Source organism: Lactuca sativa, chromosome 8, assembly GCF_002870075.4.
Source record: "Lactuca sativa cultivar Salinas chromosome 8, Lsat_Salinas_v11, whole genome shotgun sequence".
NCBI lineage: Eukaryota > Viridiplantae > Streptophyta > Magnoliopsida > Asterales > Asteraceae > Lactuca > Lactuca sativa.
Window position 1 is genome coordinate 15,269,744 of NC_056630.2, and position 23,794 is coordinate 15,293,537.

General features: G+C 34.3%; 1 non-coding gene across 1 annotated transcript; it reads right to left on the reverse strand.

Annotated features, from left to right (window-relative positions):
* Positions 1 to 8,697: 8,697 nt before the first annotated feature.
* Positions 8,698 to 8,804, reverse strand: LOC111905891 (small nucleolar RNA R71). Its single transcript, XR_002855050.1, has one exon. It is a non-coding gene; the product is annotated as a small nucleolar RNA R71 (small nucleolar RNA).
* Between the last annotated feature and the right edge of the window lie 14,990 nt (positions 8,805 to 23,794).

A 23,794-nucleotide genomic window follows, 5' to 3' on the forward strand; every position in this document is an offset into this window, starting at 1 on the left:
GGTTGTAGATAGAGAAAGAAGTTAGAGAGAGAAGTGAAAAAGGTGTGAAAAATGAAGGAAAATCGGCCTCCTTTTATAGCCCTGCGAGGCCTCGGTACGCTAGGCGTACCTCGGACCTACGTGGGGCGTAGTCATCGGATAAGAGTGCCAGACCGACTCCAACTGTTAGCCTCTTCGGACCGGATAAGACCGAGGTTACGCGGGGCGTAGCTTCTTCGTACGCGGGGCGTAATAGCGAGGCTTCGTGGCATGATCCGAAGCGAGATCTGAGACTTCATCGGACGGCCCACAACGCGCCACGTCACCAGTTTCGCATCAGATTTCGCAAATTGCATGCTCATCTTTAGAAATTCATAACTTTCGCGTACGACCTCCGTTTTCGACGTTCTTTATATCCACGCGAAGGTGGGAACGTACTCTACAACTTTCGTTTAGACTTCGTCGGCTAATTTTGGCTCGATTTTAAATTTTATATTATTAACGGGCCGGGACACGATTGGTCCGTTAAATCCTCATAACTTCTTCATCCGACATCCGTTTTCACCCATCTTTTTCTCATTACGCTACTCTTAATGAGATCTTCGATTCTCGTTCAGGTCGTGTCGGCTAAAAACCGCTCGATCTAATATTCGAATTTCGGGCTGTACACTGCTATTCCGAAACTTCGAAAAATCATAACTTCTTCATACGAAGTCAGATTTGGGCGTTCTTTTTATCGATGTTCTTAGTTTAACATATTCTACGACTTTCGTTTAGATTGCTAAGGCTAAATCTCGCTCTATCGTAAGTTCACTATCCACGCTTCCCGGTATCGTGCCGGTTCTGTCGCGAAACTTCGACGGGTCATAACTTCTTCGTTATAACTCGGATTTCGACGTTCCTTATATGCACGGAAACCTTGAGACATATTCTACAACTTTATGTAGAGATATCAGGCTTATCTTACACTTTAATTTTGAAGCTTATTTTTATTATTTATTAATTATACATTTATAATTAAATTATAAGCACATAAATACACATAATTCACATAATACTCAAATATTTCATCTTTATTACTTCAAAAAGAGTTACAAGAGTTGACCTAGACTATTACATTGACAAAAATGCTTAGCCCTGAAACGCAGGCGTTACACAAAGCCCTTTGATCCAAGTCTCTTCTCCTTCAAGATTTCTTCAACAACCACTTCTCCAAGCTCCAATTGCACTCTAATCCCTCACAATCACATCTTAGGGCTATTTGGACTTCAACAGATGGTAAAGAGGTTGGGGAGAGGGTATAATGTTCTTTATATAGGGCTCATCCTCCGGATTTAGGGTTTTCTCCACTCAGCGCCTACTCGCCGAGTCCATCCGCTGACTCGTCGAGTCGGCCACTTAACACGCGACCAAAGTCGCGACCCTACTCGCTGAGTCCACCCATGGACTCGCCGAGTTCCCCTTTCCAATTTACTCTTTTAGCCCTTCAACTTTACTCTTGATATTCCGGGATGTTACAGATGAGTGGAGCTAGTGTAAGTGGAGCTGCTCATGATCATGATGATGAGGTGGAGGATTAGTTTTTTTTATTATTTTTTATGCTTTGTTGAAAAATTTAATTTATTTTGTTTTCTTTGGTGTGTTTGAGTTAAGACTTTTATTTTTTATGCTTGATGTCTAATTTGCCTTGGTTACTTTCAGATTTTGGATTAGGAATGCTTGCATAAAAGGGTCTAGATTTTGAGAGAGAAAGAAAAATAAAGAGTGGAAAAGAGTCAAGAAAGGGCGGAGTTAGAGTTAAGGTGTCGAGTCCGGTCCTTAGGGACATGAGTAAATGAGTCTAGAAGTTTTGAAGATTTGTCAAAAGCTGGAACAAATGTAGAATGTAAATTTTTTCCACCCAGCGGTCTACTTGCCGAGTGCATTTAACTGAATCGACGAGTCGCCTTGTATTTTCGCACTTTCGAAGCTGTTCGCGACTATACTCGTCGAGTCGCTTATATGACTCGACGAGTCACTCATTTTTATACCAAAAAGGCTGCTGATTTGATGCTGTTGAATATACCACTTGACCATTTATTCTTCCATATTGATTCTTGAAGACTTTACAGTATTTTTCTTGCCTATTTGGAGCTGCCCACATGTGATTTGATGCCCAAGATATGGATGAGCTATTTCCATGACTAAAGTCAATTGAAGATAGAGTTGAAGAATGAAGATGTCGACCTAGCAACTGCTACCCCAGGGGAGTTTGTTCCAATTCCTTTTTTATTTTGTTCTTTATCATGCATAATATGCAATGAGGACATTGCATAAATTAAGTGTGGGGTAGGGGGTTAATGTCATCTTAGTAAATATAGAGTCCTAATATATAGGTTAATTTTTAAAATTTGCATACCAAAAATGTGACTTAGGGGTTAATTTAGGAAATTTTGGTAAAAATTAAATTAGGATTCCATGTTAGAGTTGTGTGGATAATTGCATGAAGACCCAAATGTTTAGTTGAGCCTATATACGTTCTAGTGCATTTGTGGCTTCCCTAATTCTAGTGAAATCATGCGACAAAAACACGACCCTGCTTAGTTTGAAGGATGCAATATGTTTAGCATCATGTACCAGAAATGTTTCCAGGAAAAATATTATCGTTAGCCAATAAAGGTTGAGGTTGAGCGCCCTGCTTATGCATGTAGGGTTTTGAGTGAAAAAAAAAGTAAGGTACATGTTTAAAAATAAAGAGAATTACAAGAAAAGTTGTAAGAATTTTGGAGCCGTTAAAGTAAAGATCAAAAGATCAAAATTCCGAAGATTCAAAAAGTTGAAGATACCAAAAATAAAAAAGATGGTGAATTCAAGAATCAAAGACAAATTATCAAAGAAGTGAAGAATTCCAAAAAGAGCTCCATAGTGGTATCAAAAAAAAGTTGTAATTTTTTCTAGATTATGTATGCTTGGGTTGCTCAACTAAAAATACCTTGAGGATAGGAGGTTTTATGCGGAAGGATTCGGAGGGATGCATAAAATGAGCATTGTTCGGGATAAGTGGGTGAATGTTTATGAGGATTGTGATTATTTGGAGTATGGGGGTATTTAGGAAAAATTTTAGACACAAATGTATTCGTTGTGGTCTTGGCATAATGGTTGGGTTAGATTGGAGTTGTCATTTGTGATTCTAATGTGTTGAAATTCAGTTTTGCTTGGGGGCAAGCAAAATTCAAGTGTGGAATATTTTGATATTTGCATATTTAGTTCATATTAAGTATAGATTTTTTTATCATTTATTAGCTAATTTATTGCATTTCATGGACAAAAGGTACTTAAAAGTGTTTGAATTATGTTTTTAGTCCAAAAGTGAAGCTCGGAAGAAAAAGGAAGAAGGAGAAGCGGTTGGGAGCTCGGGAATTGAACAAAGAAGAAAACCACCAAAAACAACACCTACTCGGTGAGTAGGGTCGACTACTCGGCGAGTCTGAGCGAATATTCGAGAAGATAAAGACTCAGAGACCCAGAGACTTATCGTATACGAGGACTGAGAGATGGACTCGGCGAGTCGGCACCTGACTCGACAAGTCGTTTCGCATATATAAAGATAACTCCTCATATCGAAAAGGAGAGAATTCTGAAACCCTTCTGGAGAGATTAGCTGCGATTAAAGAGCCAGAAGAACCTTGGAGAATGAAGATACAACCTAGAATCCAATCCCGAAGGAGATTTGAGGCAAATTTCATCATTCTACTTAATCTTTTGTTTTCCATTATGGCTAGACAATTAGAATTCGTTTATTTGCTGTTATTTACTTCAATCATGAGCTAAAACTCTTAAACTTCTGTTTGGGGATACAAAATTGAGACTATGGTTTGATTATTGGTAGGATTAATTAAATATTGGTGATTTTTGTTATTTTTAGCTTGCTAAAGAACCTTGCGTGTGAATGATAATTAATTTTCTGTTAATAGGAAGGTAATTAAATAGCATGAACATCTTTTGATTATCAACCTCATATGTTTACGTGACCACTTCATCATATGTCTAGGATTAATGAACATGAAACTAGAATTAATAAGAAAATTAAGTAAATTCATGTGTGAGCTTGTGTGATAACCATCAACAAGAAATTAACTAAAGGACCAAATTAGTTAATTATTGCAAGTCTAAATTAACCCGAATAATTAATCTAGTGAATTTAATTAAATTAGACAACTGATCACTGTTTGAGTTAGTTATTTTACTAAGGGTTAGTGTAGCGAACGCGAAGCTAATCATTAGAGTCGGTAGCCAATAAAAGAATTAAGCAATTACACTATTACCATGAAATCAACCATAGGATCAATTGAGTTGAACTAAACAGAAGTTCCTTCCCATTATTGAATCTAGTTAATTCTTTGCTTTTGTAGTTTTTTAAATTAAGTGATAGTTAGTAAGTTTCTAGTCTTGTAAAACTAGAGAAAACCCCTACTTATTAATTAATTTAGATAGAATTAGTTTTTAGTTTTAATTTACCGTTCCCTGTGTTCGATACCCTGCTTATTTAGCTATACCACAATTGATAGGTCCACTGCCTTTGTGTGTTTAGTTTATAATTAAAAGTAGGTTTAAAACTAGTTGGTTTCACACACATCAAGGTTCTCGGAAAGGAAAGGATCTGTCTTGCTCATGCTAGCTAATTTTCAAGATCAAGGAGGTGAGTACTAACTCTCTTATTATGTAGGCATTACTTGTTTTATGTTATTGTTCACAGATACCTAAATAACATGTGATTATGTGTGTCTAATCACATATGATTTATGTGGCTAAGATTCTTTTAGGAGTTGTCGATTCAATAATTGCTGTTTTTTTCACTTTAATCATATGTGATTAAATACATTTAATCAGATGTGATTATATGTTTCTAATCACATATGATTTTATTTGGAAAAAACAAATCTTGTCTATTTAAATCATATGTTATTAGATACATACAATCACATGTAAATATATACACGATAACAAATATTGAACCAAGAACGCAAAAGCAAATCTTTATCCAAATTAATCATATGTGATTAAATACTTATAATCACATATGATTATATACACAAGAACAACTATTAAATCGAGAACACAAAGATAAATATTGTCCACATATATCATATGTGATTAAATACATATAATCACATGTGATTATATGTATTCTAATAACATAGAGTTTATGTGGAAAATATTTATTTTCATGTTCTTGATTTAGTTATTGTTCTTGTGTGATTAATTACATGAGATTATATGTATCTAATTAGATATGAATATATGAACAATATTCATTTTCGCGTTCTTGTTCAATAGTTGTTCTTGTACATTTAGTCACATATGATTTCTATACATAAGATTCATTTTTGCGTTTTTGATTAAATAGTTTTTCTTTTTCCACATTAATCATATGTGATTAATACATACAATCACATATCATTAACTATATAAGCAAAAATATTGAATCATGAATATTATCAATATAAATCATATGCGATTTGATACATATAATCACATGTGATTAAGTACATGAGTACAATTATTGAATTGAGAAAGAAATAATGAATCTTGTCCACATAAATCATATGTTATTAAATACATATAATCACATGTGATTAAATATATTAGAACAATTATTGAATCGACGTAAGAATAAATATTTTCCATACGAATCATATATGATTAAATAAATATAATCACATGTGATTAAATACAGAAGAATAACTATTGAATTAACACGTAAAAACAAATATTGTCCATGTAAATCATATGTGATTAATTACATATAATCAGATGTGATTTTTACACGGTGTCAATTATTAAATCAAAAACATGAAAATAAATACGGCCCATGTAAATAATATTTTATTAAATACATATAATCACGTGTAATTATATGTATCTAATCACATATGATTTACGTAGACAATATTCATTTTTTCATTCTCGATTCACTAGTTTTTCACGTGTATTTAATCACATGTGATTATATGTATTTAATAACATATAAATTATATATGATTCGATACATATAATCACATGTGATTATATACACGAGAAAAACTAATGAATCAAAAACACAATAACAAATCTTTGTAGGCGGGGGTAGGGGTGGTGGTGATGGGTGGTAGTGGTGTGTGGTAATGGGTGGTGGTTTTGGTGGGTGGTGGGTGAGTGTGGATGGTGGAGGTGGGTGGTGTTGGTTGGGCGGTGATGGTGGTGGCGGGTGGTGGTGGTTATGGTAGGTGGGTGGTGGTGGTGGTGGCGGCGGGTGGTGGTGGGTAGTGATGGGTGGTGGTGGCGAGTGGCGGTTGGTGGTGGGTGGTTTTTGTGGTGGGTGGGTGGTGTCGGGTGACGGGTGGTGGTAGGTAGTGGTTGGTGGAAGTGGGTAGTGTTAGTAGTGGCGGGTGGTGGTGATGAGTGGTAGGTAGTGGTTGTTGGTGGTGGTGGGCGATGGTGATTGATATTGCCATATTTATACCTATTTTCAAGAAATATTTGAGTACATTTTTATTAATAAGTTGATAATATGTTTAGAATAATGATACTTATGACTTTAAATTGTTATTTTCAATCAATTAGAAGTATTTTCGAAGAGAGGGACCAAAAGTGACAATCTATAGAACATGGGAGACTTGCAACACAAGAGATGAAGAAATCCACAGAAATTACTAAAACCACGTCGTGGCATGGATATCCACGACGTGGCATGAGTAGTCTTGAAGATAAATATCGCATAGAGAAGGAGACCTTACCGATGCGGATAACTTGGGGATCACGTCGTGGCATGTATATCCACGACATGGCGCGTGAGTTTTGAGATTATTTAAGCTCTCTTGGTCATTACGAAGAAAAGAGACTTTTGGCTAGAGAAAGGAGTTCCAGAAGGCGATTTTGAGCAGAAGAAAAGTTATGGAAAGAGGGTTTCAACACCATAAGAGTGAAGGTCCATAATCTAGTTTAATTATTTGTTACTTGAGAATATGTTTCTTAATACTTTGATTTGTGTTAATGTGTTAGTTGCTATTATGAGTAGCTGAATCTAGCTACTCTTGTTTAGCTAGATGAAGCTTCTAACTTATGAATAGCTTAATTTTTATGGATTTATTTAGTTGGTAAATTGCTTGTGTTTGATTTATAGTTACCTAGCATGCTTGTGTTTGTTTCTTTAGTTGCTTAAACTCATGTTCAGTGTAGTTTAGTGACCATTAGATGCATAAACTTGTTTACCTAATGATTTAGTGAACATTAAATTGTTAAAGCTAGGATTGACGAATCTTAGTTAGTAACTAGAGTAAATAAACTTAGATGTGCTAAAGAACGTGTATTTTGACTATAATTGCGTTTACATAATAAATCTTACATAGCATATTCATATTCATAATTGATTTTGTGTTTAATTGTGTGTGGCCATACATAGTTTGACATGAATTAATTAATTATTTGTAAAGTTAGAACTAAATTACTAATACAATTAAAACAAACTTGATAATCCATAATTATTAGCTAGCCATAAGGACAGAGTGGATTCGAACTAGACAAGAGTGTGTTTTTACTTATTGTTTGAATTTGAGTTAAGTTCGTCTGATCTTGTAAAATCAGATAGAAACCCCTTCTAAAATCGTTAATAATTAGGTTAATTTAATAGCAAGTAGATTAATTAATAACACCGTTCCTTGTGATCGACACCCGACTTACCCAAACTATACTATAATCTGACTAGGTACACTACCTATAAGTGCATAATTAGTTTAAGTTTGTTAGGTTATAAATATTAAAATTAGTGTGTACTTTTGTGCACATCAAGTTTTTGGCGCCGTTGCCGGGGAACGGCTGAGTTTATTAGCTTATTTATTTGCATTAAGTTAATCGATCCTTTTTGTGGGGTAAAACCCATAAAAAGTTAATTTTCAGCAAAGTTTAAATATTTTTTTTTAGCCACAGAGTCCACGACGTGGCCAGATACACGCCACGACGTGGTTTCTAAGAATTCTAGTTTTTAGTTTATTTTTCTATTTCAGTTTTACGTTTTTTTATTGTGTTTAGTTTGTAGGATTTCATGACCAGAGGATCTAACACGCCTTTGGTGCCCCCGATTGAAGATCCAGAAGCTACACTTCACAAAAAACTGATAAGAAGACGCCATTGCAAGAGCTAAAGTCAGCATTTTCAAGGAAGTCGGTAAATAAGACAGGAGAGTCAAGTTCATCTTCAAGGCACAAGAGCAATTTTGAACACTTGGATCAAATACCCGTCCAAACCGAATCCGAATACGATACCGAGCCTGAATTTGAAGAACTTACGAGCAAACCCGAGAATGAGCCAAGGAACGAGATGTCAAACATTGAAGAGATGTCCATGGGAGCTTACAAGAAGTGGATCCGAGAAGATGTGGGTCCCAGTTTAGTCCAACTCACAATACCTGCCACTGCCACATTCGAGCCGAAGGGGCACATGTTGACTGCACTAAAGGATATCCCATTTTTTGGGAAAGATCATAAGGATGCTTTTAAGCATTTAGATGAAGTCAATGACATTGCGGATTACTTCAATGTCCCAAATGTCAACAGAAACACCTTCTTGCTTAGGATGCTTCCCATTACTTTCAAGGGAGCTGCTAAAGAGTGGTTAAAATCACTTCCACTGGGCACAATCACAACTTGGGCTCAAATGCGTGAGCAATTTCTGGACCAGTTTTGCCCACCATCCAAGATAGCTAAACTCAAGAAGGCAATAGCCAACTTTGAGCAACAGCCGGGGGAGTCATTATACGAAGCATGGAAGCGGTACAAGGGCTTGCTCAGAAATTGCCTTCAACATGATCTAAATGTGCAACAAGAGATGTTGATTTTCTATGATGGGGTCAACGCTATGACGAGACAACTCCTTGACTCTCAAGGACCTTTGACAAAGAAAAATCCAAGGGAGGTGAAGGAGCTGATTGAAGAATTCGCGAAGCACTCTTGCGAATACCACAACCCTAGGTAAGATGGAATCAAAGTCGGTGGAGGGGCCCAAACTGAAAAAATAGCAGTTGTGATGGCTATGCTGAATAATTTGGATAGAAGGATAACACAAATGGACCAGTCAATTCATGCCATGAGAGTGGGTTGCGAGAGGTGTAGTGGTCCGCACTTGACCAAGGACTGCCATTTAGATGAGTTTGGGAACAGAAAAGCTCAAGTGTGCTACTCGAGTAGGGATAAGTTTGATGAAGACTGGAGGAAACCAAAGAAGGAGTGGCTGCCATATGAAGAGTATAAGAAGAAAAAAGAAGAGAAGTATAGGCAGACAGGTCGAGGCTTCTATCAAAAGTAGTAGCCACCAGCTGAGAAGAAACCCGATCTAGAGACCATGTTGATGAAGTTTATGGAAGCTTCGGAAAAGAGACACGATGCCACTGATTCTGCTATTATTGAACAGCAAACTTTAATAAAGAATCAGCAAGCCTCCATCAATAACCTTGAAGTACAATTTGGTCAACTAGCCACTCTGGTTCATGAGAAGTTATCCCCGAAAAATCCCGAAACGAAGGCCCAATCTCATGTAATGGCCATAGATACTGAAGAAGAGGCCATCTCTGAGTTCTTAGAAGCCTTAGAAGTTGAACAACAGCAGCCCGATCCAAAGTTGAAGAAGCCCAAGCTCGAAAATCAAGAAGCTGCTGAATTCCAGAATTCACGACGTGAACCATATAAGTTCACGACGTGGGCCCGTCATGAACAGAAAAATTATGTAGCTGGTTGGGTTTATCAGCCACCTTTGACTTTTCCTTCCCAAGCTACCCTTAGTCTACTGGAAAGAGTGCATATAGAGTTTGTTAAGGATGTGAAAGGAATCCCGATTAATACTCCCTTTGTCGAGTCCTTATCCAAAATTCCCGAGCATCAGAAATTACTGCAAGATTTGATAGACACTCGCAAGCAATTAAAGAAGCATTCTAAGGTGATTCTAAGTGAACAAAGCTCAAAAGTTGTGTTGGGAGAGACATTGAAGAAGATGGGAGATCCTGGACGCCTCACTCTTCCGTGTGAGTTTGGTAACAAAATGAAGGTTAATGCTTTAGCCAATTCTGGGGCTAGCATTAGTTTGATGCCTTATTCATTTTATCAGAAGTTGGAGATTCAGAAGATGAAGGCTACAAGAATGACTATTCACATGGCGAACCGTTCAGTGACACAATCCCAGGGCATTGTGGAGGATATGTTAGTAAAAATTGGAAAATTTGTTTTTCCAATAGATTTTGTAGTGTTGGATATGAAGGAAGATCCCAATGTTCCAATTATCCTTGGTCGTCCATTACTTAACACTGCTGGAGCTTTGGTTGATATTCGCGAGTCTAAGCTTGCCTTGAGGGTTGGAGATAAAAGAAGTTTTTGGGATAGAAGATGGCTTCCAAAGGAATCATGTTCAAGAAGAGGTGTTCACAATCAATGAAGATAATGAACTAGAAGAACTAGAAAGGCTTATGGAAGAAGAGATCAAGACAGTTCATCAAGTCAAAAGAACAAAACCAAGAGCATCTATTCCCTATTTAGTTGAAGTCATTGATTACAAGAGTCCACCTTCTTGGGTGAGCAAAGAAGATGAGGAGATGACAAGTGATGAAGAAGAGGTTACTTTAAAGGTGACAAGGCAAATGGTGAAGGAAGAGACAAGTGGTATGGAGCTGAAGAGTGAAGAAAAATTAAAGACTCAAGGGATTAAACGCAAGCTTGAAGAAGAGGTCAAAGCTAAAAAAGAGAATTCAAAAAAGGCGTACAAAAGACGTGTGCAAGCTTACAAGAGGCGATTCAAGGAACAAAAGATCCTAGTGGTGGATTCTTCCGAGGACTCAACGTAGGAGGCACGGAGTCCAGCTCAAGACTCCAAGAAAAAGAAGCGCTTCTCGGGAGGCAACCCGAGCTTGGTTTGCATTTTATTTTCTTTTAATTTTTGAGTTTTAATTAGGAAAGATATCAGCTCATCCTCTAATAACTGATACTTGGTAAGAATTAGTTGTGGGGTACTTTAATTGATAAATGGAATGCAAAGTAGTTAGTCAAAATGTATGATTTTACTCATTTTTGCGATCAAACGTATGCCACGTCGTGGTCTGTATAAGCCACATCGTGGTTACAAAGCAAATATGGGGATGAGGTGAAAAAAAATTAACAGATTATTTTGAAATCCACGACGTGGTAAGCGCATCCCACGACGTGGCCTTTAAAAAGTCACCGGGGGGGGACCATTTCTTAAAACCCTTTGACCGCACATTCCCCATTTGCTTGCTGCCTCACGAACAGAAACAAGGTCCCCACAGCCGATTTCTTAATTTGCCTTCCAAATTCTTCGAATTTCTTGTCTTCTAACTCCATTTGGTATGTATTTTATCCATTAATTGTAGTTATTTCTTACAATTTTTACATTTTCATAGTTAGGGTTTATGTGAATAATGAGATTCACGAAATTGGTTGAAATTAGTTGTTGATTTTAGGTTGCAAATCCTTTGAATAGCAATAGGAACCAACCCCAAGTATTGTTTTTGGTTAAAATTGTATATAGAGTGACCGATCCAGACCCACGTCCCGATTGCGGTTCACGACGTGGCGTGCTTGGCCACGTCGTGACTTCTGGGCAAACAGTTTTATTTTTTTAATGCTTTGGGTGTTTGCTGCTTATGTTTAATTTTATTTGCAGAAATGGGACCTAGAAGGGCTATTCCACAGGAGGAAAATCCGATTGATGTGGCGAGTATTCATCCTTTGTATCGGTTTCCACAAAACATTCCCCGACCATTATTAACTACGTATGAAAATCGGTTGGGATGGTTGTACAACAGGGAATTTACGATAGCTCTGATTGTCGATTGGGGATGGCTCGGTGGTGTGGGAATGGTTGCTGAATTAGAACGATATTGGACGAAAACATACGAAGGGGATCATTTTTCCTTCACTTGTCACGGGTGGCGGAATTTGTTTGCAATTCAAGAACCCGTGTACCGGGAGTTATCGGTGGAGTTTTTCTCTACCGTAGTCTTCGAAGAACTCACCATCGACTTTAATTATAACCGGGCACTTGTGTTCCAGTTGGGCGACGTTTATAGGGAATGTAGTCTTCGGGAGTTCGCTTGGCGGATGGGACTTTATATGGAAGTGGAGACTCAATCTCCGTTCTTCATACCATTCCTACTTGGGTGTGTTCGGGATTTTAATCCCGGTATTATGGATGTCCAGTTCTGGCGGAGTATTTCCAACCACGAGTATAATACTCGTGACTCTAGTGAGTCGCAGATTCGGAATCCCGTTTACGGATTTCTACATCGCCTTATTACTTTTTCTATAAATCACAAGCATCATGGCGATAAAGTCCCTATTCAGAATTTGTTCTATCTGTGGACTCTTATTACACTTGGGGTTTGCTGTGATTTACCATATATGGCGAGGTTCATGGGAAAGAAAGCGGCTAGTTCTAGGCCCAGGAGTCCGATTACGGGAGGACATTTGGTTACTCGCCTTGCTCGGTCGTATCATATTTTGACTCACGACTTTGTGAGGAATCTTACCCGATTCCTGGACACTGATTTAACTATTCAAGTTTTGGGAGTTATGCGGGTAGTGGTGAATGTTGGAGGTGGTTTTGTTATATCGCCAGTAGATGCGGAGCTGGAGGAGGCACAACCAGAGCAGCAACCACCGGCCAGACCGAGGCGACGAAATGTTCGAGCTAGGGGAGAGTTGGAGAGAGAGCATGCTGCTCCACAACATGTACAAGGAGTACCCACCGACCCTTTTCAGAGTCGGGTGGGAACTTATTTGGATAACCTCCGGGGCCATGCTCTTTATCATACCCAGGTTACTGAGGGTATTTATTCACATTTGGTGTGACCCGGCCACCTTCTATGCCACCACGTTATCCTTATTTTCCAACATGGGAGGAGCTTTGAAATCTGCAGAATGATGGGGTAGGACCAAGTGGAGCACAGGGACAAGGAGATGATGATTGATTTATTTTCTATTTAGCTTTTTTTTGTTTTTTTTATGTAGTGTTTGAAATTGATTTGTAAGACTTTGTTAAACTATGATGTTACTCTTTTATTTTTTTTGGGTTATTCCGTTTTTCAGATTAGCATTGGAATTCTCAGAAGCATATAAGGTTAAGTTAAGAGTCGTGTTTGTCTAGTCAAGTCAAGGAAGGTTAAAGTCATGAGTCGGAACCCACAATTAAAGATAAGTGTGGGGTACGTTAGAGGGAGAGAGGTTACAGTTGGGAAGTATATTCACATTGAAGAGTCTTAACCCATTAAGACACTGGTCAAGCTGCTAGGATGATAAAAGCAATGAGGCATTTTTTTTCCTGACGTCCAGTTTCCACGATGTGGGCTTCTTACACCACGCCGTGGCATTCATCCAGTTTGAAGAATTGAAGATGCATTCTGTTCGCGTTTTGATCTAAGGTCACGACGTGGCATTCTCTGCCACGACGTGAGTCATTTTATACTTTCCCACATTTTTCTACATATTTGCACCCACTTTGAAGAATTGAAGTTTCGAGTCATGTTCGCGGTTTATTTACATACTCATCCAGTTCTACACCAACTTTATATTTTTGAGAGGTTCGTGTTCGAGATGCACGTTTTCCACACTTTTGGAGATGCTTACACCACTATCCCAGGGGAGTCTGTTCCTTTTTCTCCCTTTTTCTTTAATTTTGTTTTATGCATACAATGAGGGCATTGTATGAAATAAGTGTGGGGTAGGGGTAGAAAAAGTAAATTACTAGGTAATGATAAAATTTGATGGTAAAATTTAAAAATTGAAAATTGAAATTTTTAATAATTGAATCTAGTAATAATAATTTGAACTGTAGTTGCTAGTGTTATATGGGATGATCCGATAAGAGTTCAAATGGTTAGTTGAGCCAATACACATTATAGTGCATTTGTGGCCTCCCTTATTTTAGTGAAATCATGGAACAAAAACATAACCCCGCTTGGTTTGAGGGATGCAATATGTCTAGCAGCCTAAACCTGAAATGTATCCAGGAAAATTATTATCGTTAACCAATAAAGCTTGAGGTTGAGCACCCCTGCTTAAGCATGTAAGTTTTGAGTGAAAAAAGTGAGGTACATGTAAAAAGAGAGAGAGAGAGAGAGAGAGAGAGAGAGAGAGAGAGAGAATAGCAAGAAAAGTTTGAAGAATTTTGGAGCAATTAAAGTGAGGATCAAAAGATCAAAATTCCAAGAAATTCAAAAAGTTGAAGATACCAAAAATTAAACAACAAGGTGGTGAATTCAAAGAAATCATAGATCAAATTATCAAGGAAGTGAAGAATTCCAAAAGAGCTCCATAGTGGTATCATAAATTGTAATTCTAGATTATGTATACTTGGGTTGCTCAACTAAAAATACCTTGAGGATAGGAGGTTTTCTGCGGATGGATTCGGAGGGTTGCATAAAATGAACATTGTTCGGAAAAAAGTGGGCAAGTGTTTATGAAGATTGTGAGTATTTAAAGTATGGAGGGGTACTTTAGGAAAATTTTAGACACAAATGCATGCGTTGAGGTCTTGGCATAATGGCTGAGCTGGAGTCGGATTGTTCTATGTGATGTTAGCAATCAAGGGTTAAGTTTAAATTTGCTTGAGGGCAAGCAAAGCCTAAGTGTGGGGTATTTTGATATTGCCATATTTATACCTATTTTCAGGCAATATTTGAGTACATTTTTATTAATAAGTTGATAATATGTTTAGAATAATGATACTTATGACTTTAAATTGTTATTTTCAATCAATTAGAAATATTTTCGAAGAGAGGGACCAAAAGCGACAATCTATAGAACATGGGAGACTTGGAACACAAGAGATGAAGAAATCCAAAAAATTACTAAAACCACGTCGTGGCATGGATATCCACGACGTGGCATGAGTAGTCTTGAAGATAAAGATCGCATAGAGAAGGAGACCTTACCGATGCGGATAACTTGGGGATCACGTCGTGGCATGTATATCCACAACCTGGCGCGGGATTTTTGAGATTATTTAAGCTCTCTTGGTCATTACGAAGAAAAGAGACTTTTGGCTGGAGAAAGGAGTTCCAGAAGGCGATTTTGAGCAGAAGAAAAGTTCTGGAAAGAGGGTTTCAACACCATAAGAGTGAAGGTCCATAATCTAGTTTAATTATTTGTTACTTGAGAATATGTTTCTTAATACTTTGATTTGTGTTAATGTGTTAGTTGCTATTATGAGCAGCTGAATCTAGCTACTCTTGTTTAGCTAGATGAAGCTTCTAACTTATGAATAGCTTAATTTTTATGGATTTATTTAGTTGGTAAATTGCTTGTGTTTGATTTATAGTTACCTAGCATGCTTGTGTTTGTTTCTTTAGTTGCTTAAATTCATGTTCAGTGTAGTTTAGTGACCATTAGCTGCATGAACTTGTTTACCTAATGATTTAGTGAACATTAAATTGTTAGAGCTAGGATTGACCAGTCTTAGTTAGTAACTAGAGTAAATAAACTTAGTTGTGCTAGAGAACGTGTATTGTGACTATAATTGTGTTTACATAATAAATCTTACATAGCATATTCATATTCATAATTGATTCTGTGTTTAATTGTGTGTGACCATACATAGTTTGACATGAATTAATTAATTATTGGTAAAGTTAGAACTAAATTACTAATACAATTAAAACCAACTTGATAATCCATAATTATTAGCTAGCCATAAGGACACAGTGGATTCGAACTAGACAAGAGTGTGTTTTTACTTATTGATTGAATTTGAGTTAAGTTCGTCTGATCTTGTAAAATCAGATAGAAAACTCTTCTAAAATCGTTAATAATTAGGTTAATTTAATAGCAAGTAGATTAATTAATAACACCGTTCCCTGTGATCGACACCCGACTTACCCAAACTATACTGTAATCTGACTAGGTACACTGCCTATAAGTGCATAGTTAGTTTAAGTTTGTTAGGTTATAAATATTAAAATTAGTGGGTACTTTCGTGCACATCAGTGATGGGTGGTGGCGGGTGGTGGTGGTTGGGTGGTGATGGTGGTGGTGCTGGGTCGTGGTGGGTAGTGATGGGTGGTGGCTGGTGGTTGGTGGTGGTGGTGGTTAATGATGTGTGGTGGTGGCGGGTGGTGGTGGTGGTTGGTGGTGGTGGTGGGTAGTAATGGGTAGTCGTGATGGGTGGTGGTGATGGGTGGTAGGTAGTGGTTGTGGGTGGTGGTGACAGATGGTAGTAATGGGTGGTGGTGGCAGGTGGTGGTGGTTGGGTGGTGATGGTGGTGGGTGGTGCTGGTGGTAGCGGGTGGTGGTGGGTAGTGATGAGTGGTGGTTGGTGGTGGTGGTTATTGATGGGTGGTGGTGGCGAGTGGTGTTGGTTAAGTGGTGAGTGGTGTTAGTTAGTGGGATTTTTAATTGTTTGTAACTATTTTTTGATTTATATGAATATTATTTTATAATTTTAATTAAAAAAATTATGTGGTCCAAATTTGTTCTCAAATGTTCTTGCGATAAGAAATGTTCTCAATTGAACGCTCCCCTATATATATATATATATATATATATATATATATATATATATATATATATATATAGGATGAGGTTCATTGAGACCAAAGGTTTTTTGTGAGACACAAGGACAACATCTTAGCCATTGATCATAACTGATCATGTGGCACGTAGAAAAACATGATTAAGACTTATTAACGTACATCATTTATTAATTAGGGGCAAATTAGTCATTATTAGGTTAAATATCTCATCAGCACATCTGTTATAGAAATTAGGGTCATATTCACGTAATCAAGATATTCGTCTCCATCAATCTTTAAGTCTTTGGCCAACTCATCGCTGATATAGGACCATCATTCATTGATTGATCAATTATCCTCTTGTATCAAATTCTTCATATTCAGGTAATCATGATCTTCCTCTCCTTCGATCATCAAGTCTTTCTACCAGATTGTTGTGATTTTGAAATCAAAAATCGTTGATTGATTAAATTATCCTCTCCTATCACAATCTCAACTATTAAATTCGTGATTTTAGTGATTTATCGGTTCATCTTCTTCATCACTCTACATCTGAAAGTGATCATTAGATTGAGGTTTAGTTTTTTGGCATATGTAGTTCTGTTTATAAGTTGTGGTTAGCAATTTCTGCAATTCTTAAACATTTATAGTTGTCTATGCACTTTCAAGTTTTGATTTTTACTCTCTGATTCGTTATTTTAGAAATTCATCAATGTATGACAACTTTCATCACTTTCATTGTTTGATTTCAGCACTATTAAGCAATATGTTTTGAAGCAATAGAACATCATACTGATTGATTTATTTAGTTCATGTTAATTGTTTTTAACCTAGAAGAAAAGTTAACATAGGATATGTTTTTGAGAAATATATCAAACTATTTCAATGTTTGAGTTTAAACTTTCATTCAATCAACAATTTTTCAGCAACAATACATGCACTCTACTTGTTTGATGAAAGTCCTAAATGAATTAAGAATTTGATGTATATATCACTCGCTCCTTCCCCTGACGAAAGTTCTCTTTAAGAATTGGAGTATGGTTTGAAATTTGATGTCAAAATTGGTGTAATATGATTTAATGTTACTCTTACTAACTTTACGATAACTCTGTGGAAGTATGCTTTTACTCAAACACAAAAGGTTGGAGATGTCCTTTTTACCATTGTGTAAAATTGTTTTTTCTTCAAACAAAATTGTTTTTTAGCAATATTTATTGCTCTTATTAACATGCAATAAGGGGTTGCTCTTACTAATATGCAATAAGGGGTTTTAGAAATATTGACTGCTCTTATTAACATCCAGAGATAGGAAAACTGAGTGCTTGTATGCAATATATTGATAATCAATTTTTATCATTTTCATGTACTGTAAGCTTCTTTTTTGTATTTCATACTCATTCTCAAAATTGGAGCTGTATGTGGTATATTTTAACTGAAGCAATACGATTGTAATAATAAAAGTTCATCTTCTATATTAGAGCATCATATCATAGCATATTGAAGCTTTTGTTGATTTTGAAAAAAAAAAATCAATAATATTTTGATTGAATCAATATGATTGAAGAAACTTATCATCTTTGTTTTGGCTGTCACTAAAAATATAGATTATTATTTTAAGAGAATATTCTACATACAAGAAAGGTCATCTTTGTTTCTTTTGTCACGAATAACATAGAATATTATTCTAATAGAATACATATAGACAAGAATATAAAATATAAAATATTAGTTTAATAGGAAAGAACATAGAATATCATTCTAATAGAATTTTCTTTTGGTTCGTTTTAGTTGAAGCAATACGATTATAAAAATAAAAGTTCATCTTCTGTATTAAAGCATCATATCAGAGAAAATTGAAGCTTTGGTCGATTTTGGAAAAAATAAAGAATAATTTAATTGAAGCAATAAGATTTGAGCAACAAATCATCTTTGTTTATTTTTTTCACAAAAAATATAGAATATTACTCTGACAGTTAGATACACGCAAGATCATATTTGTATCTTTTGTCACAAAAAACATATAATATTGTTCTAATAGAATATTCTACATACATAAAAACATAGAATATAAATTATTATTGTAACAGATAATAACAAATGATACTACTCTTTACGTAATTTCTTTTGTAAATCAATTCATGATGATCAATAAGAATACATTGTACATATACAGTATTTATTTCAATTGATTTATGACTATATTTATAAATTATTAACTAAAGATTCTTTATTTGCAGGTCAATGTAATGATGTTGCAGAAGAATCTCGTTTAATTGTCATTTTGTTGATTTTTATTGAAGCAACACGATCAGAGTTTGACATTGATTATTAATCAATTACAGAAATTGGAAGCTTTATTAGCAATCGATCATCCATTTTTATCCTTTACATATCGCCTTATCTTTAGTAATTTCATGTAATCTTTGATTTCAGCAAACAATTAGGTACTTTTAATATTTGATTTTCATTGTTCTTTGAAGCAATACACAAAAAATTATTCTAATTATTATGTGGAAGGTTGTATTAATGGTAGATGTTAATGAGATTTTATATAATATTTGACATACATACCAACTATGATATTGATGATGGAATTAAATGGTTCTTTAGTTTGGACTCTAAATATTGTATCTAGTTTGATTTTGTTTTCTATTTCATACTAGTTGTGAGACCCGTATGTTATACGGGTTGGATAAACAATAAAATTAAATATGTTAGGTTAAACAAAAATTTATTTAAATTTGAAATTTAGATTTAAAAGGAAACATATTAAATATAATACGAGTAATTTATTGGTTGCTTTTAATTAAGGTAATTATTAATTGAGGTGGGAATATGATGTGTTAATTAAGAAAAGATTAAAAAAATGAGAATATGACAAATGGAAAAAACATTTATTCAAAAATACCAAAAACTGACATGTGTCCAAGTTAATGGGAGAATGACATGTGACAAAATTATCTTTATTTATTATGGAGGATTATTAGCCATTTAAAAGCTTTGATTTCTGCATTATATGACCTTACTCTGTTTTAGTGCATCATTCTAATGATAATAGAAAAGTTTAATTTTTATTCTATTAAAATATTATATGTATAAACATTTATACTATTAGAATATTACACAAATACTTATTGATTTTAAGTTAATGCCAGAAAATCTCGAATATTATCATAATATTATTCTATTTGGTTATTCTTTTTTTTTTGTAACTCAAAGTAATGATGTTGTAGAGAAATCTCACTCAAGTAACATATTCATTGTAGCTATTGGTGCTTTAGTTTACATTCTAGATGTTGATTCTAGTCACACCTGATATAGATACAATATTTAATGATATTAATGATGAGGCTATGATTCTCTACAATTATATTTTAAATGTATCAAAAACATTGGAGTATATATGATTGATTACAATATTGCAAGAAAAATATTTATCATAAGTACATCATATTTCCAACCATACCTAGTATTTTATTAAACATAACAAGGAATTCGAAATTCAAAACGTAACTATTGTTCATACATACTTTGTTCAAAATACAGAAAATGTAAGAAAGAAAATGATTGAATGTCATTCACAATCACACATTTCCAAACTTCCATTAATTCTATTTTTGGATCCCTTCCAATGCATTATTTTTCATCAATCCATTCCCTCGTCATATTATGCTAAGTTTCTTTATCAAGATTTTCATATTATTTAGGTTCTTCAATAATCTTTTTTCTTCTTATTTGATCTGCATCAAATTATATAGTATAAATCTGTTGGGAAAAAAACATATGCATTATTTCATAACCTAATATAAAGTCGAACCTAATATAAAATCGAATACAAAAATATGTACATTCTAAGAATAATCAACATGGTAAAAAGTAGAATATAACACTTCAGAATACCTTAACTTAGAATATTTATGTCAGATCTTCATATATATTAGTGTGTTTAATGTTATACCTTGTCGTTTATTTCAAGCTCTGATGAGGACCTATCAGTTGAACTATCATTAACTTTCTTAGCTTTAGTATCAACAACATATTTTGCTCTTGACTTAGTAATTCTTGTCACTTGATTTGCATAAAAACATATACCATGCTTCAATTAGGAAAATAAATACAAGAAGATTCAGGCCACACATCATAAACTAAAATAATACATGGATTTGTTTTTTAAATACTTGACAAAAACTAGAATATTGACATTATAAAGCATAAACTACAATATAATAATAATCAAAATCATATAGACATTAACCTTACACAATAAAGTCATTAGTGTATGATTTAAATTTCACTTATCAAAATAGGAAATAGAGTCTAGTTAATCAATACAATAAGATCTGAAACCAAATTTATGAAGTAACATCTGACTTATCAAATAAGAATACCTAGAATATTATATTATCAAACACTAATTTACTAATCTTTTTTACCGAACCATCTATTTAATTAAGGAAATAACATCTGAAATCAAATAATGACGTGCTATATGACTTATCAAAATAGAATACCTAGAATATCAAGTTATCAAATACCATTTTACCAAAATTTTCTAAATCATTCATTTAATAAAAACATACATCTAAAATCAAATTAGGAAGTACCATATGACTTATCAAACCAAAATACCTAGAATATCAAGTTCTCAAACACTATTTACTATATCTTTACTAGATCATCCAATTAATCAAACAAAATAACATCATTAATCAAATTAGGAAGTTAGATATGACTTATCAGATCAGAATATGTGGAATATCAAGTTACCAAACAATTATTTACTAAATTTTCACTAGATAATAAGATAAATCATACAAAATAACATTTGGAATCAAAATATATTTTAAATACCTCGAATATCTCAACATATTTTGCGAATAACTTAATTTATGCATAATAGCATTACATGAATACTAGAATTATCAACATTGGAATTGTTAGCAACCAAGGATGAGTCAATGACATCTACTATTACCTGATGAGAAGAATCCACCCGTAACTAAGAAACATGAAAAGCAGTACTAGTTGAAGGATTAGTAGAAATATGTATGTGATGAGGAGGTTTTTTAATTCTTAAAATAACAACATTCTTATAACATTAAGTTATAATTTTAAAATATTACATAGTCTAAAATCAGAATATGACACATAATTTCAGAATATTTCACATTACTAGATTGTTAATCAAGTACTATCAGAATATTACATATTACCTCACAACAAGGTCCAAAATATGTTGTTTCCAACAAAATTAGAATGTATAAAGTCATATATTACACATTACTTAACAAAAAGTTCAAAACAAGATGTTTCCAACAAAATCATAATGTCTAAAATCATATATTACGTATTACTTAAAAAAAAGATTGAAAGCAATTTGTTTCTAACAAAATCATTGTATCTAAAATTAGAATATGACACATAATTCTAGAATGATTCACATAAGTTTATGGCATATCAAATATTATCATAATATTATACAGTACTCCGCCAAGTGGTTCAAAGCAAGTAGTTTCTAACAAAATCATAATGTCCAAAATACTTTTCCATAACTGATTGTTCATTATTGACTTTATCTATTGAACCTTACAATTACATTTTCATTCAGCCTTTGTCTATAACTGAATCATTATTGGTTTCCAACAAGATCAAAATGTCTAGAATATTCTTGATATTAAAACTTACATCATTATATTTGTACTGTAGCATCTAATTAAACAACTCAATAACACTTGACCTTATATTATACTAATAAGAATACATAGAATATTAAAATGAAAAAACACGTTTTACTAAATTCATACTAGAAGATAATTAGTCAACATAATACCTTAAATAACTTGTATATGGTCCTTATTGGAATTAGCTTGTTACTTTGTTTGAGAACTTTGCTTTTAATTCTTTATCCTCAACTCTGTTACTTCTTCGAAGCAGAGTAGATAAGGGTTAATATTGTTGTTTTGATTATAATCACTAGATGAAAAAAAAATACAAGATCTTTTACTGGAAACAATTGAAATTGAAAACATATGTCTGAATAAGGTTTTATCATGAACGAGATTAAATCAACTTCATTTGTAATCTCATAATATTACATAGAAATATCATAATCTACACAAAATTTTAGAATAGTCTGTATCAACACATAGTTTAGTAAATAATATCACAATCTTACCAAACCAAAATGCCTACTTTATTAATGGATTGAACCCTATTTCAATGTATTTGTACTACCTCATCTAACTAATCAACATAACAACGTCTGGACATAAACTTTACTAAGCATAATACTTAAAATACTCAGATCTAAAACCCTATTTAAACAGAATTTATACTAGAAGCTAATTAATCAAAAAAATACTTGAAATAACTCTTTTATGCTCTTCATCAGAATCATGTATTTCAATTAGAGATGATTTTTTGAGAGATTCATAATGAGATTTAATCAAGATTTGATTTGAGGTAGAATGAAGTCGTGATTTCCAGAATATGAATCGAAATAAGTTTTTAGGGCTTTTTTACGGTTTTAATCGACTGTTTGGGAAATTTCTCTAGATTTAATCAAGAAAGTTTCTGAAGAAACTTTTAATCAGAAACAAAGGTAATCATAAATGAAAATTTTAATTTTAATCGACGGACTTTTTTCAAAATCGAAGATGAATTAGAATGAAAGGAATTAATTGACAAATTTCAAGGGGATGCGAGTTCTAGGGTTTGAAAGAGAACTTTTTGTTTGAGGAAGAAAGATGTAAAACAGGATGCGACGTGATTCAGGTACTAGGTGACTAAAGCAAATTGACAAGAATAGCCCTCCATGTCCATGAATTAATCTTCAACTTTGAAATAATTTCAAAATTGTCACAGTGTTCCACCAGCTTTTTTGTTTTAATCTCAGCCCTAAATTATTTATAGAGAGTGGTTCAAATCTTGTCTTCTTGTCTCACAAAATCTTATTGTCTCGTATGAACCCAACCCTATATATATACCACATGTATTACTGAAATAGGTATCTCCAAGGTTTGAAATCACATCCTCGGCCACACATGGATATAAAACCTCATAGATCAATCCAACTAATTTGGACGTCGTTTATGACATAATCCCATACGTGTACAACCTTTCCCCTTCAAATCAAATTATTCAAGTTAATGCACTGCCTTTTGATCAGTCCCAGACTCCTAGTCAACGGGGCTACCACTAAAGTCTCAATTTATGTGTTTAAAACCTTGAACCGGGTCTCTAGTTTGGAATATTATTTTTGGGAGAAAATTGGTTTTCAATTTCTATACCTAT